This window comes from Haliaeetus leucocephalus, unplaced genomic scaffold (genome assembly GCF_000737465.1).
Source record: "Haliaeetus leucocephalus isolate CR32 unplaced genomic scaffold, Haliaeetus_leucocephalus-4.0 Scaffold151, whole genome shotgun sequence".
Lineage (NCBI taxonomy): Eukaryota > Metazoa > Chordata > Aves > Accipitriformes > Accipitridae > Haliaeetus > Haliaeetus leucocephalus.
The window spans coordinates 9,622,233-9,630,148 of NW_010972587.1; positions in this window are offsets into that span (position 1 = coordinate 9,622,233).

Sequence of the window (7,916 nt, forward strand, 5' to 3'; positions counted from 1 at the left end):
CAGTATAAAGGAAATACAGTTATCTCATAAAAAAGTATAGAGGCTTTTGACTTAGCATTGCCTCAGTCCAAATCCACAAAGTTGTTTAGATAATTAACTCCCACTGATTTTAATATGTATGGATACTTCTACTATTTAAACCTAGCTCCCTTGTGCTAGAAGATGTAGCATTAGGGGGAAGAGAATCAGTCCCTCGCTGTGACTGTGACTGTGTGATGGCTTGAAGGCCTTACTCAAAAAAGATCTAGTTGGTTGGGTGCATCAATCTCTGACTGGGACTGGTATACCATCAGGTACATAACCACAAAGGGTATGATCTGGCAAGAAACTGCTGCCATCGAATTATACATGCAAAAGCACAGGTTCAGCACTGCAAATATGAATGAGAGCTAGTAGCAGCGTGTGGTGGCGGAGGGGAGCTGGCATGGTTGTTACACACGGCAGAGAAGTGTCCTATTCTTGTCTCTCCTCCGTAATGAAAATTACTGTTAGAAATATTGAATCTGACCCTGGTACAAGGGCTGTAGGCTATGTTATGATGGTGCTGGTGTCTGCACACTGTGAGCATTTTAAAACACAACTGCAAGCCCTATTCCACAAAAAGAAAATGTACAGAAAGACCCAGCACAGGCTATCTGATGAAGTCAGCATTACAGCTGAACTACCTGTTATAAACAAATGTGTAAAGAATAGCCAACTCTTTATCTCTAATGTTTATGTTTCTGAGAAACTTTGGAGAGTAGTAAAGCTGGTCAGTGTTGTCCTGTGTTCTCTACTAAGGTCAATAAGAGTTGGATATCTGAAAACCCATAAAGAGGGTTAATCAAATGCTTCTGATGGTTTAACTGTTCTGTGATGCACATCCTTCTTCTGTGGCTTTAGAGTATAGGGAGCAGGAGCTACCTATACTTGCTGTACCTGTGTAAGCCTGCCATAGATAACCTGCCACACCTGCTAAGGTTTTGAACTCCTTCACACCTTCTAACACCCCTTAGCTCTATAGGGATGCTATCTAAAATTATTCTTTCTGCATTAAGACCTCAGCTGGCTGTTCGCACAGCAGAGGGACCTTGTCTGTGTAAACAAACCTTTTCCCTTTGGTGATATTCATTGAAATAGGGGCAGAGAGGTTCACTTCCAATGCTCTACCTTGCTCGTAAAGATAGGGCCCTATGGAGTGAGACCACTGCAGCTACATCTATGCAAAGTTATCCTTTACTTCTTGGCCCTAACAGTGAATATCGAGCTCTCTCACCAGTTACCATTGAGTACAGCTGGAGCACTTGTTCATCCCGGAGAGACTGGGGACAATGAGGAGCAAAGGAGGAAGAAACTGAAGTTTATCTCTGCCCTAAATATTTACTCCTGATTTTCAAAAGTTTCAGTTTTACCTAAATCAACAATGTGAAATGTTACGGGTCACCACCAGGTAAATGTAATGCTCTTCAAACCTACCTGTAGTCTTTGACTGCTAACTTAGTTTCAGTTGATGCCCAAAGTATTCCATTGGTATCTCACGAAAATCAAGAGCTGCAATCCAGGCCTCGCTGTTTAAATCAACAACTCATGTTCCTCAGTGCGGGTACATGAAATTTACAGATACAGACAAGCTTGAGTTTTAGCATTTGAGTCATGCTACTCATCTTCTTAAAATTAGGCATGTATGGAGGTGTTTGCAGGATTGGGGCTACATCATCAAGTGATTAGAAAACAGTCCCCTCTGGGTCTCAATTAAACATGGCTCCAGTAGCACAAATCAATGCACCAGGGGGGTGGTTTGAAGCTGAGATCATGTCTACAGCACAAGGCACGGCTGACATCACCGTGTTAATCTGGGGTGTGAGCGCTCTGTGCTCGCTGAATCCCCTAGTTTACCTGCAGTTATAACAGCACAACTGTTCTCTTGCCAGTCTAACATATTTCTGTTGGGAGGAAGAGGGGGGAGAGAGAGAGAGGAGGGACTAAACCAAGGCTTGATGCCATTATGATATGGACGGCGATCACAGATGTGGAACTACTGCCATGACACCTGTCCAGGAGGATGCACTGCTCTGGATAGTTTTGATAAGGGATAGAGGCGAAGATTGCAGCTCTTCAGCATTCCCCGTGGTAAGCCTTACCAGTAAAAACAAGGCTGGTATAGGCTGCCATGGATGACAAACTTTTTTTTTTTTTTTTCCCAGAGCAGTGTATATTTATAAGCTGTGTTCTAGTTTAGACATGGCTATAGTTAATTAATGTTTGTAAAGCACTGAAATTGAAAGGTGTTATGCAAATGCAAAATAGTCTTCAGACGCAAAGCCTTATTTTATTTTTCAGAAAGACTGCTTTCTTTCTTTGTCAGTTATGTTTTTGCTTATGTTGTAAATGATTGGTTGCCTGTATTTGCTGTTGTAACATGTATTCTTATTACCACTTTGTCTGTCTTTATTGGGATGTCTGCTTTTCAATCTCCAAGGAATTTCTTAAATGCTATGCATGCAAATTTCGGTTCACAGATGTGCAAATTACATAGATGCTTTCCATCCCTCATAGGTAAAAAGGCTGGAAGTTGCAGAAGGGGTGTATACTTGGAATGTGCAGGCTGGCACAGTGCTGAAACCACAGCTCTTTGAATTCATATTTTGCTTCTGAGGATTACTCCTAAATCAAAACCAATCAGATTTAACAATGATTTTTAAATGGTCTACTCATAAATGGTCAAACCAAGCACCTTGTATATGAAGAATAAATTTTAAACTAGTGCTTCTGCCCTGCTTAATGAAATTTTCCGAAGAAGGAAAAACAACTAACAAATTGAATAAAGGAAACACTTCTACAAAATGAGGCAGTGATTCTCAGTCTTTTCTTATGTCGCAGTAGAACAACTGTGGAAGACAGACTGTCCATGACTCCTGAGGCCCACTTTGATTAAAAAAAAAAAAAAAAGGAAAAAGAAGAGGTTACTGGTTGTTAGTAAACCTCTTAAGGACTCCTGGCAAAGAACCTGTATCTGGCCAAGGTGAAGGTCTCAGCATAATCTCACTGATTTACAGTAATAAGAACATGTTGCCTCTCTACTGTGCACAGAGGAAATATTCCTCGGTGTTTTTAACCCAAAATCTTTTCATGGCTGTGTGATTCTAAATAACTAGTCAAAGTGAAATTGTCTCTTGGGTACAAGGGAACAGCATGATTATTTAAGAAATTTGTGAAGGTGGCAGGAAAGACAAAATAGAATGATTTCAAGAATGTCACAGTGTGGAGTCCAATTCCTACTTACGTGACATAATTAAACCAGTGTAATATAACAGTGCATACCGCATGTCTTCAGTTACCATGTTCCAGGGAAAACTGAAGAATAATTGCAGACAAAAACTGAATATCATGAGAAAAAGAGAGTCACCCCTCTGAATTCAGATGAATTTCATTTTGCTCTTTCAGGAACTGTGGATAATCATTGTTATCTGATCAGTCCAACAGCAACACTATTAAAACAATAATTTTGCATCCTGTAACTATTTCATCAGTTTAACACAGAATTTCAAAGCATGATCACTCTGATGAACAGTGGATTACATGAATATGCAATCTTCAGCAAAGTTATATCAGGCTTTTCACCCATGTCCATTGTATATATTATATCCTGAAACTTAAATTAAAATATTCATAGCTCACTGGAGAGAAATGAAAAATTGATTAACTTAGGTATTTGGGGAAAACATGTAATCAGAGAAATGAAAGAGATGCAGTCTGGCCTGGGAATGCATTGCTGAGAGGTGAAAGTAAGGAGGAGGTGCCCAAAGCATAACTCCCATGACACACTGTGGTGGCACTTCTAACTGCACTGTTTGCTTTCTCAGACAGGAGGATTCTAGTAGGAGCGAAAAAAAGGAAGTGGAAATTAGAAGGGAATATTGTTTTCTTAAGGCCTTTTTAAACCAAAATTACTTTTCCTAAACAGTTACCAAACAGTTACATACATATATGACCAAAAGGTTTGTATTTTTAGTGGTTTTAACTGTAGGTGTGTAGATGCATACATGCTCTATTTGCTTTATAGTAATGGAAATATAGAGTCTGTTTTTTCATGAGAAAGGTTAGAGAATCTCAAAGTCCCCAAAATGTGATGGCTGTGCTTTAATGGAAAAAAAAAATTCAAAAGAAGAAATGCTACTTCAGGTCATTCTGTTGAGATGATACTTTAAAATTTTCTGTGATTTGAGAATCATGATGCCCTGGGGTACTGAGATGTTGTTGCTGTTTGAAACGTCAAAGCATCAAGAGAAAAAGCTCTGCCATGTATGTAGAAGCTACACAGAATGCTGCTTTCACAGTTTCAGACTCTGGAACTTTAAAATACAAAGAAATAGCTCATTAGACATCCAAGAAGTTTCTGCTGATTTGCAGCTCCTTACAAAATGTGGCATAGATTTTCTGCGTATTAAGGAACATTTCTGATTCAGATAATAATGTGGTTGCCTGTGCGTTTGGGTTTGGTTTTTTTCTTACAGCAGTAAGTTTTTGAATATTATTCAGTTGACTCCTCAAGGTTTCCTTAGAGTGCACAACCTCACAAACCTAAAAAATCGAGTCACAGAATGGCTAGAGGATGCTTAATGTTTTACTTGCTTAGGAATGATCCAGTGTGTTAAGCGTCATCTCCTTTTTACTTTTGAAATTTTTTCTGATATCCTCTGCAGCACAGGTGATCTCTGGGATTTTCAGCAAGTGAATACACCATCAATTTTTGAGCATCACTGTCATGACCAAACAGAATAAAAACCCTAGACCTATTTTAAGCTGAGAGAAAGAGATGCTGAGAAGTCACAATACCTGGGAAATTCAGCTGCAGTGTCTGACTATGCTTTATGCTTTAAACATGCTTCGAATACCCTTCCCTGCCTGTCCTACTGCTTTGCTTGAGCTTATCATCCCTTGAGCTGACATGATAGAAATTAATTTGAGTCACCAGTTTTCTGCCCAGCATATTAACCTAAACTGCTGATAGCCAAACTGTTGTAGGGCAAAGCAGCTTAATCACCACAACTAAATTCAAATTTGAGATTGTGAGTAAGCCTCTTGAGCCAGTTTGCTGTATGAAATTTTGTCTTGCTGACCACCTCCGGAATGATTCCTCTTCTAGTTTCCATACGTCTGTAACTACTGCAAGGTTTGGCTGAAAAACATAAAAAATAAAAAAATCCACAAAAAATTTCTCAGACATTAATATATTTAATGACAAGATTGAACAGCTTGAATTGCCTTCCATTCATTCTCACTGTGTTTATTTCTGTTCCCAAGGCATAAGACTGCTAACTGGAACATCGACTGTTCCTTATTATAGTCTCCAGTACCTTCTACTGCAGGATCATTAACAGAATGGTTTTCTCCGTCTGTCTGGTGATTACAGCTTTTGTGTTTGGTGTCATCCATATGTTATGATGGTAGTTTTATGTTCCAGTGACAAAGTAAATGGAGGTTCATGGGTCTGTTCTTTCATGAATCTGCCATTTGCCTGATTGTTTCATTATTTTCAGATGCCTCACAGTTGTGAATAGAGCCGATTTGTAGGCCTGGACAGGCTGTTTAAATCACATGTTGAGGGCAAGTAAAGATAAACTGAGTTTCCCAAGCTGATTCCCACTAATGAATAGTTATAAATGTTTTCTTTAGCTGAGGAATATTTAAAAAGAGAGAGGGAGACAAAGAGAGGGACAGATCTTCAAAGAGGTTTTTTTCTTATAAAAGCTTCTCTGGAGCACGTTTCTGATTAGGAGAAATGTGATATGAAGATAACTTGAGGAAGTCAAGGTGATTTAGGGAATTAATTGTTGAAAGGGTTAAAATTCCTAGTATGCAATTCTTAATGGAGCAGTAGAAGCTACAGATGTAGGAAAGAGGTAGAAAAAGTAAGTAAAGGAGCATCTGAGACACAGAAGACAGTTCAGTTCTACTGAGAAAAAACTATAATTGTCCAAGCTCAGTTGTGCCTGATCCTGGGGACTTGAAGATAATATGGCAAGAACATTCAGCGTGATAAGAAAGCAAAGAAGATTTTTAACACTAACGTTTCTGCCTTGTCAATTTCCGGGAGGGGGTGGTAGTGGTGGGGTGGGTGGGGAAAAGGTGAAACCAGAGCAATGATAAAAAAGATTATGGTCCATAACACACCATACATTCATCCTCTTGAAATCACTAATCATTAGTATCTCAGCATACAAAAAAAAAAAAAAAGGAACAATTAGGTGATCACAGATTTTAATGGCAGGAAAAATGGCAATTAATTACTCTCTTCCTGAGGAAAAAATAAAACTACATTCCTATAAATTCTGGTTACATAAGAATATGGGCAATTACACTATTGAAGAAATCTGTGACAGAGAGTAGGCACTGGAAAATATCTATGAAATATGATTCTCATTCATAGAGCTTTCTGAACTGCAGAACACCCACAGAGCAAAATCAGCTGCAGATTGGTCTTTCCACATCACGGAAATAATAGAAAATAGGACTAGAGGGGAGTGTGAGTGGCTATCTCATCTAACCTCCGTGCTAAGGCAGATGAGCGATAGCTGAAACTTTCTGGCAGACTAGCACAGCTCATACAATGTGATAAGGGTGTTTTGGGGGTTTTGTTTGTTTGTTTTTAAATTCTCTCTTAGTAGGATAGAAATATGTGTTCCCGACTGTATGCAAAAATCCGTGTTCTTAAAACATCTAATACCACTGGAACGCACCCACCTTTATTTCTGCGTATATTTATTTGACCATAAGCCAAAACAACATTCACATTTCAATTTTGTTGTGCTGCAAAAGTTGATTCAGGGAAGAAGGAATTCAATTAATTAAACTTTTCTCACCGGGTGTTCCTCGTGGAAGGATTTTGAAAATTCTGCCTGTTTTCTCATCTGCGGCATCTATTCAGTCTCACAGATAGGCACAGGGGGGGCGGGAGGGAAGCAGCACCCGCCACTGCTCTTTGCATTTTAAAGGAAACTTTTCTGCAGTGAAGAAAACCTCCACGCTGGCAGCATCTCCCATTCGCAGAGTGCCTTCTTGCTATGGGTGGCATGTGTATCCGTCCTTCAGCGTATTCACAGAGCTCAGAATGTTCCGCATTGTAGTATCTGCGTTCAACAGATGGAGCATTTGTCTGTATCTGAGGGAAAAAAAGCACAGTAAAAGCAGGAGCGCGGTGGAGGCTGATGCGAGTCCTCAGCTTTACACACACGTCCATACTCCCACGTTGAAGATTACCCTGCTCTGCCCTCTGCTTTTGGGGCATTTCCTCGGCTTTTACTGGCTCTGGAGCTCTGGATGCTGTTCGCGGAGCCCGGTCTTTGCTGGTCCTTGAGGAAAGCTACCTGTTGTAAAATTCAACCGGGAAAAGTACACGTGAAGGGAAGCCAGAGCCGCCGGCGTAGGGCAAGTGCTCTGAGCAAGTAACGGAGACTCTCGCCGGGGCGGGTGTCACAATTTTTTGCGCATCTGTGAAAAACCTCTATCAAGTGACTTTCCCGTTATCTTCCTCCAGCTCGCTCTCTCCCCCACAGGCGACTTTTTTTTTTTTCTTTTTTTTTTTCTGCTACCATGCCCGGTGTCCGTCCCCCCGCGCCCATCCCCGGTTTAACACCCGTGTCCCTGCCCGGTAGGACACCCGTGACCCGTGTGTTATTCTCTCCCCGTATTTTTTTCCCCAGGCTGCAGGTGGGACAAGGTAAAACAGAAGCAGTGCCGCGACCGATTCCCGCCCCAAACCCAGGGGGCCGAGCAACTCCGCTAACTTTTTTTTTTTCCCTATTATTATTCTTTAAATACTACTACTAATAAAGAATTATTTATGGGGACAGGTCCCTTGGGGGAGGGGGGGACCGCCCGGCCCCGCCCCACCGCCGCGCGCCCCGCGGGGCTCCGCGTGCGTCAGGCGGCGAGTG